The sequence below is a fragment of the Aegilops tauschii genome, chromosome 3 (genome assembly GCF_002575655.3).
Source record: "Aegilops tauschii subsp. strangulata cultivar AL8/78 chromosome 3, Aet v6.0, whole genome shotgun sequence".
Classification (NCBI taxonomy): Eukaryota; Viridiplantae; Streptophyta; class Magnoliopsida; order Poales; family Poaceae; genus Aegilops; species Aegilops tauschii.
In genome coordinates, this window is record NC_053037.3 from 179,203,390 (window position 1) to 179,222,134 (window position 18,745).

An 18,745-nucleotide genomic window follows, 5' to 3' on the forward strand; every position below is an offset into this window, starting at 1 on the left:
GCCATGGAGTACTAGCACTACTGGAAGAGATTGACGAGTTGGGGGAGGACAGCTAGCTGTAGCACGGACTCCCAAGAACTTTTAACATGCATTTCGTGGCCGGCTATTGCGACCTTTGGACGCGGAGCAGTCGCGTGCACCGGGAAGCGGCGCGGGCGACGCTCTCTCGGCCGGCGCGCCGCTTCAATGCCGGCGCCAATGAGAGGTCGCATCCACTCTGGCTGAGCATGAATGCGGCACTGACCGTTTCGGGCAGGAAGAACGCGCGGGTGATGAAGAGGGTTCGGGTTGGTCAGGAGCGGGCGTGGCAGCAGTCCGGACGCCCGCAAACAAGAGATGTTGTACGTTATATTGCTGCGTATATAATTAACAACGTAAATAATGTGCCCGTTTGACAAACAAGATTGGAGATGGAGATGGAATTTTACGTAAGGCTAGTCATAGTCACTACAAAAAAAGACACATCTATGACATTTTGGGCCGAACGAAAATCTTTTCTGTCATACTTATGACACTTCTATGACGATAATTGTGACAAAACCCGGTATCATCATAGATGTGGTGGGGTCCTACTTCTATGACAAAAAATCATGACAGAAAATGGGCTTTTCGTCCTGGGTGGGCCGGAGACGCAGCTGCATGACATTCTTTGGGCCGTCCATGACGGGAAAAACCGTGGTAGAAGCGAGGGCGCGGAAAATATCGGGGAGTCCCCGGTTACGGTGGGTGGTCGGGGGCCGAGCGATGCGTGTTTCTCTCGTACGTACGCGCGTGTGTGCGAGGCGTTGGGCTCTAACTGAACCCGAGCGAGGCGTTGGGCTCTAACTGAACCCGAGCGATTGCACTACAAGCTACGCGTTACTGAAGCCGAGCGATCGATCGATGGCTGTTAACTGAACCCGATCGAGCGATTCCTTTGCTACTGCTGCTAACTGAAGCCGATCAATGCTGCCTCTGGATGAACAGTGAGCGTTGCTGGGGGGTTTGGATGAACAGTTCCCGGTGAGGGTGGATGAACAGGACCCCGTGGTGTTGCCTCTGGATGAACAGTGAGCGTTGCTGGGGGGTTTGGATGAACAGTTCCCGGTGGGGGTGGATGAACAGGACCCCGATCGTTCGAGCCGGTTGGGGCTAGATGAACACGACCCCGTGGAGGGCAGTATGAACAGGACCACCCCGTGGAGGGCAGGATGAACAGTAGATGGTGGAGGGCTGGATGAACAGTAGCCCGTGGAGGGGTGGTTGAATAGGAGCCCATGGAGAGGGCTGGTTGAACAGTAGCCAGTGGAGTAGCGCGCGGTGGAGGCTGGATGAACAGGAGCCCGTGGATGAACAGTCGCAGGTGGAGGCCGGAGGAGGTCGACGGTGGATGAACAGTAGCCCGTGGAGGCTGGAGGGGGTTGACGGTGGAGATGAACAGTATCCCATGGAGTCCCGTTTTCCGGTACGCCACACCCCTCCCGATGAACAGGACCCCCGTTTCGACCGTAGCGCTCCAACACAAGTCAGTTTCCTCCGTTTTGCGGCACGCCACACCCCTCCCGATCAACAGGACCCCCGTTTTGACCGTAGGAGGTCCGTTTCCTCCGTTTTGCGGTACGCCAGACCCCTCCCGATGAACAGGATCCCATTTCGAACGTGGCCGGTCGAACACAAGGCCGTTTCCTCCGTTCTACGGTACACCAGGCCTCATTTCCATCGGCTGTTCCGTCCAAGCCCTCCCGATGAACACGAGGACGCATTCCGTTCCGACCCAGCCGGTTGGCTCCCCATGAACACGACGATGACGTTGTTTCTCCGTTCCGACCCAGCCATGTACACGAACCCTGGCCGTACGTATGGGCGAGTAGGCGTTCGAGACCCTGCCCATATGTACGTACGTGATCGTATTTTCTTTCTTGCACACTGGCCGTTGTACGTACGTGTACATGCTACGTGCGCGCCTCTACTACGACACGTGCGCGTCTCTACATCGACCAGTATGTATGTACACGTTAGCGACCAGAATGACAACGCTACGTACGCTTCGACCAGGTGGGTCCCGACTGTCAGGCACTTCCTTGCATGTGAAGATGTAGCTGGTGGGTCCCAGCAGTCAGGGGGCGAATCGTTTTTTTTTTTTGCCCGGACGCACTTCCTTGCGTGCGAAGATGTAGCTGGTAGGTCTCAGCAGTCAGGGGGGAATATTTTTTCGCGAAATACAGTTGCCTGTCCGATGGGTCCCTGTTGTCAGGTGGAGGAATAATTATTTTGCGCGTAATAAGGAGGCACTTCCTTGTGGCCGCCGTGGACCCAGCTGTCAGCCTCTCCATGTAAAGTACTCTTCCGATGGAAGTCGTTCCTTGACCATGTTGACCACGCCGCGCCGAGAGCACCAGGGCGGTGGACGATGGCGAGGCCTAGGAAGGGGACGACGCGGAGCCGGGGAAGACGCGGCAGTGGAAGCCCGCACGGAGAGGAGTACGAGGGTTCACTGGTTCGGCTGCGGTGTGAGGCTGCCGTCGCCGCAGGGCCTGGCCAGCGGTGGGAATAGTAGGGGGCGGTGAGGCCTCCGCGGCAGCACAGCCGGCCACGGGAGGCAAGAGCATGCGGCATGACCGGCGCTGCTTTGGGCGGCTGGAGCAACAAGACCAGAGGTTGAAGAAGCACTACGGCCGTTGGATGGACATCGTACGGTCACTGGAGCTAGACTCGTTCATATTGACTAAGTTGACAAAGCACTCCGTCCCCGTCAACTTAGTAGGCCCACAGGTCAGCTTCCGAAATGGTGCGCCCCAGATGTCAGGGGGAGGAATCATTTTTTGGGCGGGTGAAGCTAGAATATCCGAGATTGAAGAAGAAGCACGGCATCCGTTGGATGGACATCCAACGGCCACTGCTGCTAGAACCGTGTGTTGACTATAAGTTGACAAAGCCTTGCATACGCGTCAACTCTCTTTTTTTAGGGGACGCGTCAACTTAGTAAGGCCACAAGTGTGTGGCAAAGAACTTATAGCCCATTTGTGATTTGTAAGAATGTGCAGCCAATTTTTGAATTGTAATGGAATTTACTACAGCCCATTTACAGTCTGTTAAAAGTACAGCCCATTTCAACCAACCGTTCAAAACATAATTCATTAAAATTTCCCACATTTTGATGGGATCCGAAATATTTTTATCCCGAAATTTCTAGTCAGATTAAATACAATTTCAATATAAATTTATATTACGTAAAAATCCAACGAAGCATTGCGCACGCAACAATTAATGAAATTAAAATTTTCAATATCCAAAAATAATATTTTATAAAGTAATTACGTGTTTGGTGCATTTTTTATAGTTACTGCCCAGTTGTTATAATTACATCCCATTTATTATTTCTTAAAACCCATTTTCTTGTTAAGCCTAATGCATCCCTCCTAGGAAAGATTTGCAGCCCAGCGGGGCGGAGAATAACAACTTGACCTTGCCTGGGTATTCCTAAAAAAGTATAGCTTGGCTAGCCATTTTCAGCTTGAAAAAAATTAATATTTGGGCTGGATATCTGGCCTGGGCTAGACGGGCCACACCCCGCCCAGTTAATACCTGCAGCGAAGTTTTCGTTGTTGTTCAGAGGAGAAAGATTAATATGTGGGCTAAACATCGCTCAAGAAAAACTCTGCAGTGCTCACACCTCAAAAACACAAATACTGCTCGAGCTGCTTGGTCCCAGCTGTCGGCCACTTCTTGTGCAATTCTCTCGTTTATTGACTACATAGGTTCACAATGGTGTGGGACCGTGATGTCAGGAAACCAGGAGGAAGCAAAAAAATTATAGTTTTATATACTAATAAGGAAGCACTTGCTGTCATCCTCTCCAAGTAAAGTCATCTCCTCATCCTCATGTCCGTTGACCATGTTGACAACACAAGACGGCAGCGCCACGGCGAGCGCAACAACTCGAAGGACGACGGAGAGGGCCTCACGGGCCCTATGGATGGTCTGATACAGCGCCCGCTGCTCATTCAGGAAGCCAGGATCATAGGGCCACATGTCCGCGACGGCATTGTCGTTCGCTTGTTCACCGGTGCTCGTTGAGGAGACGGAGGTTGCAGCACAGGTCCTCCTGCGCTGGTAGCTCTTCCGCCATTAGGGCGTCGAAGTGCGGCCGCACCTGCTCTATGGTGAACACGGCATGAACCGGCTTGGACAGTGGCGCCGGCTCTTGGTCGGAAGCTACGTCCATCGTCTGATTGTTGTCGCTTAGCTCGTCGAGGTAGCTAGCGAGCCAGCATGTACGGCTGCTGGACCGACCCGCTGCCAAGCATGAGTCTGACCGCCCTGGCCCACCCAGACCGTCTCCCTCGCCCGCACGCGCTTTCCGCCCGAAACGGTCAGCGCCGCCCACCCCGCTTCCCGGTGCATGCGATTTCTCCGCCTTCAAACGACACAAGTGTCGTCCGTCCGTCCTTCTGCCGCCCACATTAATGATACGCGGTTGCCGAGGCGGTTACTCTGGCGCCACACGTCCGTCCCTCCGCCGCCCACCATTGCTATATAAACTGTTGCGCCGGCCATAGCCGCAGTCATCCGCATCCGTTCCTATTCTCATGTCCACACCACTACTGCCCACCATGGCTTCCTCGCGCTCCAGCGCTCTTCGGGACGGGCGGACGACGGACCACAAGGAGATGGCAGCCATTGCTGCCGACTGGCTGGCCGGCAAGTAGCCGGAGGACGACGATGTCCCTGGAGAACATGGTAGTCGATGATCCGGCGCCAACCCCCTCCTCCGCGCCATCCTCGCCGGTGCATTGCACCATGACCATCGGCGAGGTCCGTGCCCAATATATGGACATGGTGAGGCAGAAGCGTGAGGAGCAGTTCCGGGAGGCGTAGGTCGACGCCGCCTACAACCACCATCTCCTCCAGGAGCACCTGCAGGCGGAGGAGTAGATCGCCACAGAGCGGGCGGAGCAGGAGGCGCTGCTCGACTCGTACCGCTCCGCCCGCGAGGGCCGCCTCGAGCGCTAGCGGTACCGCATGCGGGTGGCGGAGGCTGCGGCCGCCTACAAAGAGGGCGATGAAACGGCCGAGGCGCTGTTCGGCGAGACCGAGGACGAGGCGGAGGACAATGCCGGCTCCGACGAGTCCCCGCTCTGCTGGCGTCGACGAGGCCCTGCTCCGCCGAGGCCCCGCGGCGCCAACAATGAGGCAGAGGACACCGCCGGCTCCGCCGAGGCCCCACCCTGCCGGCAACGAGGGGGAGGATTTTCCCCCGCTCCGCCGAGGCACCGCCCGCCGGCAACAAGACAGTGGACATCGCCGGCTCCGCCGAGGCCCCGCCCCGCTGCCAACAAGGCCGCGCCACACAAAAAACAAGGAAGAGTAGAACACGGTAGGTCGCCGCCGCTCGGGTCAAAGTAAGGCCACCGCTGCTACCCTCCGGCTGCTGGCACTGAGCTGTACATCATGGAGCAATTCTATGATTACAGGCTGATTGAAGAGCGCTCCGTGGTTGAGCAAGCTCATGAGATACAGTCATTTGCTAGAGAACTTGAGCACTTCAATTGTATGCTACCGGACAATGTGCGAAGTAAAAAGGAACAGAAGGAGTACAAAGAGTTTGAGTAGCTTTTTAGCATTCCTGTACATTGCAATCACAGCGATTCACATGTCATAGAGAACATTCAAAACAATCGATGATTATGCATCTCAGCGATTCACATGTCAGAGCCAATATTTACTTCACAACTAAAGAATAAAGAAAAAATGGATCGACGCTGCTGACAGCAAAGGGCGTCCCATTCAAAAATATCAAACGCATGTCTTCTTGCTAAAATCAATGAGCAAAATTTGACAAGGTTTTCCCATTCCAAAATATCAAATGCCTACGATTGTGGAATGGGCAGGGTTTGCCATCAGTTCGGACATTGACATGGCACCTCGTGCTAAATAAACCAGTTGTTCTTTTTGTGCTGTTCCACCAAAATCAACCAAATTCGCGCGTAGCTTGTATGATTTCGCCCTTATATGTTGCAACGCCTTGAACTTATCGGCACCTCCTTTCTTGTGGTGGAAATGAATGATTCGATGTATTCATGAACATTTTGTGCAGTTCCCATTGAAATCAAGCTGAGCACCCCATGTTTGCAAAAATACAAAAAAAGTAATTAGTATAAAGCAAACTGTACTATGAATTGACAATTTAAACAGGCACCTACATGGTCCATGTAGAGCACACTTTTATAAAAATGGAACTCACCGGAAAGAATCCTAGAACAACATTGTACTCGCGCATCACAGCAAGAAAATGGAGATTTGTCAGTCCTTCTGAGCTGAAGTTAGTTTGGTCTTGTGGGGGTAATGTAACCATCCTTCAACTGCTCCTTCTGATGAGAAGATAGACAGGGCTTCTTCATCCTGGCATAATCGGAACTAGTCACTTCACGTACTCCATATTCTTCTTCAGAGGAGGATGATCCTGTTGTGCAAAGACAAGAGGATAACTAAATGCTAGCATCCCTGTTTGCTCGAAAAAAAAGGAATGGAAATATTTAAAACAACACAGATGAAGCACTTCTCAAGGACAATACCACTTTTTGATGACAGCATCTAAACAGTAGCACAACACCAATAGAGATGACAAAGCTCAATCATATGGATGAAATCAGTGGGTGAGTACCAACCTTTGTCAGGAGGCTTATTGTGTAGAGCATACAGATGAAGCACTTCTCCGGAACCATCTGTTGCTATCTACTGTGGTGGCCATGCTTACTATATACTCCTCGATTAGATTAATGTTTCCAACATCTTCTTGTGCAGTTCCACTAAAATATATGGTATCTTCAAAGAAGATACCTGTTTACACAAGTAGAGATAATTACGTATTACATTAAGAGTGGCATCAAATCAGTGGCAAAACAATTGCTTGTTCCAGCCATAGCAATAAATTAAGATGCAAAACTGTATCATTACTTGTGTCATCACAGTTCCAGTGCTTCATTACAGCACCAGGAGTTGATTTTGTTTTGCTTCCGCTTGTTCTTCCCCTTCATCACTTGGTTCAATAACAGACAAGCTTCGCCTTCAATGTAAGATTTGGCATGTCAATTAGGTTGCACAAGTATAGCACTAAACAATGACATTAATTTTCTGATGAAAGTGGCAAAATACAGGCCAACAGTTGTGAAATACCCTTATCTTACCTCAATGGGATATTACGGTGCACATACAAATTGGAAGTCTTGTCTCCATTTGTGCAGTTCACTAAAATCAAGCAACATTACCGTACAAGTAGCACAACATCTGAAAGCACACTGCAGAATCCTGTGAAAGAAGGCTAGTACTGACCTCTCATGACGTGGAATTCAAACAACTCACAAGAAGAAGATCTGAACCAAATTTGCCAACATGGATAGGAAGTAAGATCTCCTCTTGTGCAGTTCCACTAAGATCAAGCAATCAAGCAACGTTGTCGGTGTGACATTTTGGTTGAACTGCACAAAACACTCTTAAAACAAAAGTGTTTTGTGCAGTGCAAAAAAAGGTCACAATGGCAACGAGGTGAAGTAGATAACCCTGTTTACACAGAGGTGCAAAGGAAACAACTAGTGGTCAATAACGGTGGATGACACAGAAGCCAACAAAAAGAAGCATCTACCTTATCTAAATGGGAAAGAAAGCAAGACAGTAGCATTTCTCAAACGGTGGTATTGATTAATATTAATAGAGAGATTATATTAACAATAAAATTCGTTAAACATGTAATTTTCTTTTAACTGTGGCATTGCATCAATTTTCCAGCGGCATTATTAGAGGGTGTTTTTTTACAGGGACATTTTGGTGGAGGGACTAAAAAAACTCTGTGTCAGTCCCATCTAAACCAAACAGGAGGGACTGTTAGGGACTATAAGTGGGCATTTGGGACTAAAGAAAGAAGACCCCGAGGGAGTCTTTTTGGGACTTTTTCCAACAGTTGCCCCTGCCACGCATCGCACCTTGTCTCTATTAGTTCACTACTAGGGGTAACATGGTCTTTTAGCATGTCATTTAATAACCTCTAGTCCATGTTTAGTCCTTGGAACCAAGCAGGTAGGGACTAGGGAGTTTTTAACCAAACAGGGCCTTTGATTAACAACAGCTAAAGAGTTGCATGGGACAGTGGACGCACCAGCACCATGTGCATCTACCGATGTACTGGGGTGATGCACAGTCTGTTGCAACAAAGAACAAACAACCAAGGAGCATATTTGTGTTGGTCCCAGTTTTGTTATCTTTAGACACCTTTCCCTATGTGAGCGCATCAAATCTAGTCTTGCTCAAACTCTACAGCCTTGTCCCCCAAAACAAAAGATCAGTTCGTTACAGATGTGCGTACTGCGTTTGTCATTGCCTTCCCTTTTCGACCAACGTAGGTGCTGGATAGCCAGTCTGTACTAGTACTTTCCCCACTTCCTTTCCACTGTGAACCACGTCCTAGATTTATGCTATACAACTTTCCCCACTACTTTCCCCCATTCCCGTCCTCTTTGAACCACGTCTTAGATTCATGCGATACAACTTTCCCCACTACTTTCCCCCTTCCTTTCCTTTTTGAACCACGTCCTAGATTCATGCTATACAACTTTTCCCACTACTTTCCCCCATTCCTTTCCTCTTTGAACCACATCCTAGATTCATGGTATACAACTTTTCCCACTACTTTCCTGTTTGATCCAACACCTAGATTCGAGTGCAGAAGCGAAAAAAGCCCACATGCAGCTAGAGCAATGCATGTGGAATAGTAAATTATACCTTAAGGTTCTTGGGGTGTGGTTCGGTGGGCGACCAGAGGCCGTTCGACCCACACTATGTACGGCGGCGAAGAAGAAGGGGTCGGAGGCCCTCCCGCGCCGCCGCTGGGTGAAAGTGAACAGCTGCGCCGGTAGTGGACTCCCTCCCTCGCCGACGGCGACAGCGTTAAGCCACCTTTCCTTCCCGGCGGACGGCTCTTTGACCAGCAGTGAGGGCAGAGAGAGAGAGGCCAGCGAAGTCTTGTTTAGATCTGGAGAGGGTGAGAGAGTGTGAAGAGAGCAACTACAAGCAGACCAGCAGTGAGGGGAGAGAGAGAGAGGTCAACGAAGTCTTGTTTAGATCTGGAGAGGGTGAGAGAGTGTGAAGAGAGCAACTACAAGCGCTGAGGGTCCAGCGTGTATATATATACTGCAGAGAGTGTGAAGAGTGCAAACCCTAGAAAACAAGTGCCGAGGCTGCAGCTTATACGTGATGAGGTGATTATACGGTCACTACGAGATCGTATTGCTCCGTATCCATCCATTTTGACCAGTCAAAGAATCCTCCTGGCACAAATTATGCTCAAGTGTAGTTATCAAACCCGAGACCTCAAGTTTGATGAGCGAACAGGCTAACCAGCTACACAACCCTCCCGTTATGTTCAACGAGAGGAAAATAACCTTTTATACATTCCTGCATTCGTGTGACAAGCATGCCGTGTTTTTTTTGTGTGTGGGAGTCATTGGGATTTAAATCATAATCGTGTCATGTGGCTTTGGTGGTAAGACTATCCAAAGTGGTGCAGAAATAATGCAGCCTTAGTCACCTTACCTCCCTCCACGTAGTACGTTGGGTCCCACCAGTCAGAGGGTGAAACAAACAAATTAATAAGACAAATTAAAAGCGCCAGCGGTGTATCTTACCTCACACATCTCGCTACTGCTCGGGAACACTGTCCAATTGATCCCTCTATTCGCTCACGTACTATTTTAAGTGAATCCTTATTATAACATGCACACAATTTTGGGCACTTGTATTCGACCTAAGTCAGTGTGCCACCGTATCTCGTACGACTCCCTCCGTCTAGGTGTAATAAGTCACGTTAGAAGGTGCAGCGGGACCAAGGTGCAAGCAGATTGGAGGAGAAGGAGAAACTTGACCGGTCATTCCTCCAATCAAAGCCCTGATTTATGTCTCTAAACGCAACAATTAATCCAAACAACTAAGAGATGCCTCTTCTCTTCTTGTACGTACTCCATTTGTATCTCACTTCCTGTGGCTTCGCACTCGCACGATTTTCCTATTCTATGAACCTGTGTGTGCGTGTGTGTGTTTAACAGCATGTGTGTGTTAGAGAGAGCGACAAATCGACCTACTCCTACAGAGAGATGGTGTGTAGTGTACTATTTTAGCCGCGAGAGTCGGTGCATCCTCTCATTTCTGGGCGTCCGGTAGGGACAGACGGACAGCTGCCATGCCCGCTCCTGACCAGCCTGGCCCACCCAAAGCCCCTCCATCGCCCGCGTGCGCTTCCCGCTCGAAACGGTCAGCGCCGCTCCAAAGAATCGGTGCCGCATTCATGCCCGGGCAGAGCGGACGCGACCTCTCACTAGCTCCTGCATTGAAGGGAGAAGCGGATTCAAGAGTGATGGTTGCTTCGTCCGTCCGACTTACTGCTGGGTCTATGTGATTTGACGGCTCATTTTATTACTGAGGTGGTAGGACTGCTGGATGTCCCACGCTTTCGGCGAAAGGAGGTACTACTAGATTACAATTTTCTCCATTCTTACGGCGGAGGAGTGCAAGAGCAATGAAAACAAGCAGGCTCAGTGATTACATGGCCCACCTCACACTATCACCATATTTTCTGGACACCGTGTGACACCTAACTCTTTACATAGTACTACTTGTATAGTACGTATTGTAATTTATCAGCGAGATAGTACAATTATATGAAGCTTCCAGCTTCTGTTACATGTATCTTGCGTCCAAGGTTGCCCGTTGCAACATTTCATCAAATACAAAGGAGACTAACATGCATGCTATTGCATCTCAATGATTGACAGATCATAGCAAATATGTACTCCCTCCGTTCCAAAATAAGTGTCTCAACTTTATGCTACATACGGAGCAAAATGAGTGAATCTACACTCTAAAATACGTCTATATACATCAGTGTTTGGAGTATGTACTAGTAGTTCATATTGAAATCTACTAAAGGACATATATATTCCAAACAATATGATAATCTCTCTAACCAAGGTAGTAGGGACGAGGAGTAATGGAGGGAGTACTAGTAAAATTCTCTCCTCGTCCTGTGAGCCACCGCACGCGTGGGCGAGGGAGCGGGCGTAAGGCGTACAGTACTACTACTACTCATGCAGTCCCTAGCCATTGAAACAGAGACAGCTAAAGAAAAAAATGATCCATGCAGTCCCTAGCCCTTGAACCGTAAACCCTAACCAGGCTTTAATTTGCTGGCAACGTCGGCGCTTCCTAAGAAATGAAGTTTGCAACCCTTTGACCATCGGATCATTTTGTGCAGTTTCACCAAAATCGAGATGAGCATCCCTGTGGCAAAGAAATTGAAGAAGCGTGATTAGAATAAGATTACTGGGACTAGTTGATGAGACATAAACTCATCACAAATACAGTACGTAGAAGCCAGTAGAGGTATGTGCGGGCCAAAGAAGTAGAGAAATATCAACATGGAGTGATGTGGGCAGCTGGAGCAGTGGTGCAAGCCGGCTGTAAAGGGAGCTGTACCTAAGAGATGTCGGGATGTAGCTCAACCTAGAGGAGGGCGGCGGGACGAGGCAACTACCCACGTCGCGGCAGTGAGCAATGGACGAAGGCAACCTCACTGGCTCTGTGAGAGAGAATGGCAAGGACCCCTGATCGGGACGTGCCGACAGTGGGTTTCCGCCGTCGGCGACGGCGACCGCATCTACACTAAGCATCCACCCCCGGGATGTTAGAGATGTGGCCACAGTGGTTTTGTGTGAGAGAGTGTGAAAACTGAAGAGAGCAACCCCAGCAAGCAACCGTGTAGGCTCGTCCTGCCTATGTATATAGTGGAGCGGTTTCCTTTTCTCTCCATATGAACCTATTTATATTGTGTACGTGCCACTGAAGAAAAAAAACTTTATTTATGAATGACGCGGCACCTACTACTCGTTCTCCTATAAACCTTGCGCTTGGCATCTCCAAACTATTAACCTTGCGATTGGCTCTTCGCCTCTTCGGGAAGTCGAGCAATAATGGTACTGCAGTATATATAGTTATGGCTATATGAGACCGAATGAATTGCTGCACGTCCACCACGTGGCGAGGGTCGAGGGGCGAGGGAGAGTGCGTACTATTACGTTCGTTTCAATATGGACTACATACGGAGCAAAGTGAGTGAATCAACACTCTAAAATACGTCTATATACATCAGTGTTTGGAGTATGTACTAGTAGTTCATATTGAAATCTACTAAAGGACATATATTCCAAACAATATGATAATCTCTCTAACCAAGGTAGTAGGGACGAGGAGTAAACGGAGGGAGTGCTAGTAAAATTTTCTCCTCGTCCTGCGAGCCACCGCGCGCGTGGGCGAGGGAGCGGGCGTAAGGCGTAGTAAGCAAGCTTCACCTCATCCTGCGAGCCACCGCGCCCGTGGGCGGGGGAGATGGCGTACTAAGCAAGCCTCTCCTCGTTCTGCGAGTTGACGGGACACATCAAAAGTACTCCAGTGTATAGAGCCTTGCCTCTAAGGTAGGCCCCACATGGTTTACCTCTTTTTTAACATAACGCGTCAAGTCGCAATTTGTTTGTTCACCCGTGGTAGACGATCCTCCCTCCATCTAGTGGACAACCAGTACACGTGTCAAGTTACCACGGGGGCTGCCTTTTCGTACAGAAATGAGCTCCACCGTGTACCCGCGCGGGTGTGGTTGGGAAAGAGACGGGAGTACGTGCGCCGTGCGTGCACCTCTTCTCTTCATGCACGTCCCCCACCTACGTGGGTGTGTGTGAGAGATACAAACCTAGACAAATGGCTTGTGCGTTCGTGAGTGTTTTTTTTGGGGGGGGAGGTTGATTTCGTGAATGTATTTGTGGGAGTATGTGTCGATGACATCTCAAACAAAATTTTGCATGCAATGTGTGTGAAATGGAGGCCTATCCATATCATATATAGAGGGTCGGGCGATCCACGAGAAGAGAGGGAGGGGTCATAGATATCGATAGAGTCGAAGAGAGGATCAAGTGGGTGGGTGCGAGATCGATGAAGAGAGCCATCGAAATTGTGTGTGTGTGTGTGTGTGCAAGTCAAAGATATAGGGTGACTGACCTAGCTACCAGAACGTCAGAGGGCACAGGTCAAGTTTGTGTGTGGCAGGGAGACATGACTAGAGCGCTCGATGTATCGGTGTGTGTGTGTGAGGGGGTGGGGGGAGGGGTAGGCAGAGGCCTAACTATAGAGGTAGAATGACTCGTATATGTGTTGAGAAGGAGAAACCCAGCTATGTCTTGAGGGAGATCGGTCGACATCCATACATAACTGAAGGACGGGAAATAGGATGGGACAGAGAGAGAGGAGAGAGAGGGGGGAGAGGGGTAGAGGGGTAGAGTGCTGGATGGGTGATGGAGTTGCTTCTCGAAGATGGTGGGAGAGGCCTACTAGACAAACTGAGGGTGGAACTGCAATATTATCAATAAGAGTGGGGATGTGTTTATGTGTGTGCCTGTGCGTGATAGATCTGTCGGGACACATCCATGGATGATGAAGGGGAACCATGTGTTTGGTAAGCAAACCTAACTAGATCGGTAGATCAATTGTTGTTTGTCGGAGGAAGGGAGAGACATAACTAATGAGGTAGATCGATCGACGCGTGGGGAAAAACGAGTTATAAGGACCTAGCTAGCTATATGTATAGCGGGAGATCGGTCGGTGTACGTCCATTTGTTAGAGGCAAATAAGGCCCGACGAGACGGATAGACAGAGAGAATGGAGCTAGGAGGTGGTGCGAGAGGCCCAGCTACTAGCTAGATAGGGGGAGGAGTGTGCGGTTGTGAGATCGATGAAAAGAGGGGCGAGAGTTTACACGTGAGTGGGACCGTATGAGAGACATGAGGCAAGGACACATAAAGGAGGAGATTGAAGGTGCGTGTGTATGTTGTAGGCAGACATCGCTGGAGAGGTTTATCGATCTGTGTGTGTCGGAAAGGAGTTGTGGAGACTGTGGGAGAACGACCTAAAGAAGAAAAAAATGAATGTGCGCGATGGATAGAATGCTGAGGGAGGGGGAGGGCGAGGAGGGCGTGTGCATGCACGAGAGAAAGTTAGTGGTAGCTACAAAGGTTAGAGGATTGTGTGGGCGTAAGAGACTAACAAAGATCATAATTTGATATGAAAGTGGATTCATATATTTGAATAGGAGATCATAGTGTTTTAAACATATGCATGCATGAATATAGCGGTGATACGCGTGTTGTGGTTTTGCACATGTTATACCATAATGTGATAATGCATGGCGTTTGCAACTCACAGCTAAATGTCGAACAATCTAAACCATACCATACATCAAAAAATCTCACATTTTATTTGAATTTGTGATAATGTGTGGCGTTTGTAGCTTACAACTAAATATCGAACAATCTAAACAATAATATATATCGAACATTCTCACATTTTATTTGAATTTGTGGTAATGTGTGGTGTTTGCAACTCACATCTAAATACTTGTAGGTGTAGGGGGCGGGGCACCATACATAATGTGATAAACGCATTATACATATGAGACATGGTTTAGTTTGTGAAGATCTAGCTAGAGCTTGAAATGTACTATGATTTGAAATCAACATAAAGTGGATTCAAAAAATCGAGTTCGAGTTCATATAGTACACATAGTTCATATGTAACTCGAGAGTAATCATGTGGTGTGATGTGAAGATAATACACAAACGATGGTTTAACTTGACAATAATGACGATTGTAGATCTTATTAAAACAGAGAAACGAATCCAAACGCTTTGACTTCACAACAATCATTACTGTAGATCTTATTCAAATAGAGAAACGAATTCAAATTTAGTTCATATTGACGCGGTAGTATATACGTTTGGAATGCACTAAAACATTCATTTGAGTACTAGGTTGCATGCATTATACACGTAGCGAAATATTTTAATTGAACATAACATGAATTCAAAGTTTTGAATGACATTTGTAGTGCAAATTGATTTGGTACAGCACACGTTAGGCTTGTCCGGAAATTTCAACCCGCGCCTTGTTAGCCCGAAATATTTAAGATATATCTTTGTCTCGTTGTGCTCCGACAACTCCCTCCATCTCAACCCGCGCCTTGCTATTCCAAAATTACAACGCGCGCGAAAACTCCCACCTGCTGTGAAATCCCGACAAGCGAAATGCCCGTGATACCCCTGAACCGAAAGAACCGCCTCAATCGGTGGGGGTACTTTCGTAACTTACCCCACATTTCGGACAAGCGCGTCCCTAAGCCATGGTTCCCCACTCCCATCCCATCCGCCCACCCATTCGTACACCGAGGCCGGGAGAACCCGCGAAGCCCCACACCCTCCTCCGTCCGCCACCCAGCCGGAGCCTCTTCCCCGACGATGTCGTCCACAGCAACACCTCGACGTCCCTCATCCACCGTACCGGATGAGGATCCGTCGTCGATCTGGTCATCCCGCCGGTTCAGCCACCCCGCCCCCCAACTCCAAGGAGCTGCCCCGACGTTCCCCTCGTCTTTCGCGCCACCTCCATTCCCACACCACCGTCTTCACCTACACCACCGGAAGAGCATCAGCATCACCATTTCCTTGGATGAAGCTGCGGCCTAATCGGTGCCACCAAAGAGGTTGTACACTAATCACCGCATTTTCTTCTTGATTCGATCTCACGGTGCTGCCGGCGCTCGGTCCCGAGCCGACACGGCGCGGCTCCATCCACCGCGGCATCGCCGGCCACTTCCTCCACGGCGTCGCTCCCTCGGTGGCGACGTCCACATCAGTAGGATCTGCTGCTGCTTTAGCTCTCGCCCGTGTTGCTGCTCTGCTCTTGCTCTCGGTCCCCTGCCTGGTCTGCTCTTGCTCGCGCTGCTGCTCTCGCTCTTGCTCTTGCTTGCGATGCTACTCCGATTTAGCTACACTTCATTCGATTGAATAGACTTTTGGGTCAGTCGATTTCATCGGGTGGGGGCTCGCCGGAGTTAAGGAAGAACCAGCCACATTGGGGAGGGGGGCTCGCCGGAGAAGTACCCCACTATCTATCTTAGGGTTCATGGTGGGGGCGGTGGTCGCCGGCAGTGGTGGGGCGGTGGCGTGGGGATCGCCGGAGAAAAAGCTCGGCATGGGGGGCTAGAGGGATGGCCGGGGCGGCGGCGGACCGGATGGTGGGGAGTGTTTTCGGGGCGGGCGGGGCGGCTGTTTGGCCGGTGGTGGCTGGCGGCTCAGGGGGGTGGAGGTTGAAGATGAACTGCACGCCCTTGATTTCGTATCCAACGGCTGCAAAATCGACTGACCAGAGATGAAAAAGTCAGTCGACTGACGTGTAGCCTCACCTCTAGTGCGTTCAGTTTCGACAGCAAAATTCAGTTAAGTTCAGTTTTGATAGTTAAATTCAATTTCGACAGTTAAGTTCAGAGATGAGCGGCTGATGTATACATCTAGCACTTTGTGGTTATGTATTTTACGTCATCTATTGGAGATGCTATTAGAATTCCACTCAGGTTAACGTTGTCTCTCTTGTCCTGCTTCAGCCTCGGCGCCGTATAACTCACCGGAGCTGCTCCAACAACGAAACCCTCCATCACAGCGGAGCAGTACCTCGGGCTCCATCTCCAGACGCCTAAGATCTTCTTCCCCTCCTCTGACAGCCAAGTCAGCCGGAGCATCCTCACCGGCCAAGCCAATCACGCTGAGATCGATATGGCTTCGCCAAAGAGGTTGTACACTTCTTGTGGTTTGACTTAATCTCACCATACTTCTTTGCATCCTGTGATCTTCCAATTCTTGTGAACCAAACACCCAGATTGGCAAAAATCCTGTGTTTTTAAATTCTCTGTTTTGCACGTGCATTCCTATCCTATTCCTGTCTATTTCCTATCCCTGCATTGTTAGAATCCTCAAATTCAAACAAGCCCTTACACAATTACTTCTGTTACAAATATGTGTCAAAGAAAACCTTGTGTGGTTTGTCCTGCTCCTGCGGTGCCGTGTTCCACCCCAGCTCAGCTGCTCCAACGACGGAAGGGTTCACCACAGCAGGGATCCGCTCTCCAGACTGTCTTTCGCCGCCTCAGATCTTCTTCCCCGCCGCCGGCAGCCACGACAACTGCATTACCATCATCAACTGAGCAGATGACCTTGAGGACTACATGGGTCCGCAAGAGAGGCCGCACTCTTCCGTGTCTGCTTACGTTATGCATAGCTTAATATGATGACATGCTACTTTATCGTCGTGTTCACCTATTAGACTCTGACTCGGGTCCAAACTTATGCTGAAACTTGAGTTTTTAAATGGTTGTGGGGTACATATTGGGGCAGCAACCAGTACTATCTGTCTACTATCTGGTTAATCTCGGGTGTCTACTTTGAGTTTCATGTTGGGTGCAAACAAACATTAAAGGAGCCATTATCTGTATTTTTTAACTAAAGCTATTATCTGCCTGCTATCATTGGTTTTGGGTCTATCCACAGTTTGCTACCATCACTCTGGATTTGTGCATGCACTCCTTACATAATCTCACTATGTTTTATTCCTATGCATGTCAGTTATTGTACACAATGGAACTGAACATGTAGAGCAAAAGAGACGAGCCTTGTGTGGCAATAAAATTTCATGCAGATGTCGCTCCATGGTGGGCGCAAAGGCAGCCCCCCTCCACCCATTTCGGATCGTAATCAAGAGGAAGATAACTGTTCTGAGGGGGATTCAGAAGCAGAAGACCACTCCTATTTACCCCATGAGGTCTTCGCTCTAACTTGGCATGCTGATATTGGTTATACCATGCATATGGTGCCTTGCATTGCTTACTTTATACATCAAATATGTCAACTGCTTAGTTTAGACATGCTTTGTGTGAATGCCATTTGTTTAGTTTATTCATCGTTTATGTGAATTATGCAATGCCATCTTGTTTAGCCAGGCATCATATATGTGAATTTTGCAATGCCATCCTACTTAGCCAGTCATCTTAAATGTGAATTATATCAGGCCATCCTTTTTTCGTTACGTATTACATTTGTCAACAATGTTAGTACATTCAACTACTCTTCGTGTGCATCAGCCATTTGACACGGTGATGGAAAATTATGGAGTGAAAACAAGGTCTTCAGAGCAGACTATGCTATCTGACGAAGCGCATATCTCGCTGGTTATGGATAGCTACTCAGAGGAGGATTCAGAGACAGATGACCAGTCCTATTCTCCCCCCCCCCCCCGAGGTGCATGCTCGAACTTGGCAGGGTTATGTTGCTCATATCGTGTGTATGGTATCTTGCATTGCTATGTCATTTGCTTAGTTTATACATTATTTGTGTGAATGCCACCTGTTTAGTGTCTAATTACCATATATGTGAATTATGCAATGCCATCTTTTTGCAAGACATTATATATGTGAATTATGCAATGCTATCTTGTTGCAAGGCATTATATATGTGAATTATGCAATGCCATGCTGTTTAGCCAAGCGTCATATATGTGAATTATATCATGCCGTCCTTTTTTTGTATTTCTCATTGCTTTTGTCGACAATGTTTGTATATTCAACTGCTCTTCCTATGCATCAGCCATTTGAATTGGTGATGGAGAAATCTGGAGTGAAAACAAGGTCTTCAGAGCAGACAATGCTACCTGGTGAAGCAGATATGTTGCTGGTTACAGATAGCTCTTCAGAGGAGGATTCAGAGGCAGATGACCAGTCCTATTATCCCCCTGAGGTGTATGCTCAAACTTGGCAGGGTTATATTACTCATATCATGCATATGTTGTATTGCAA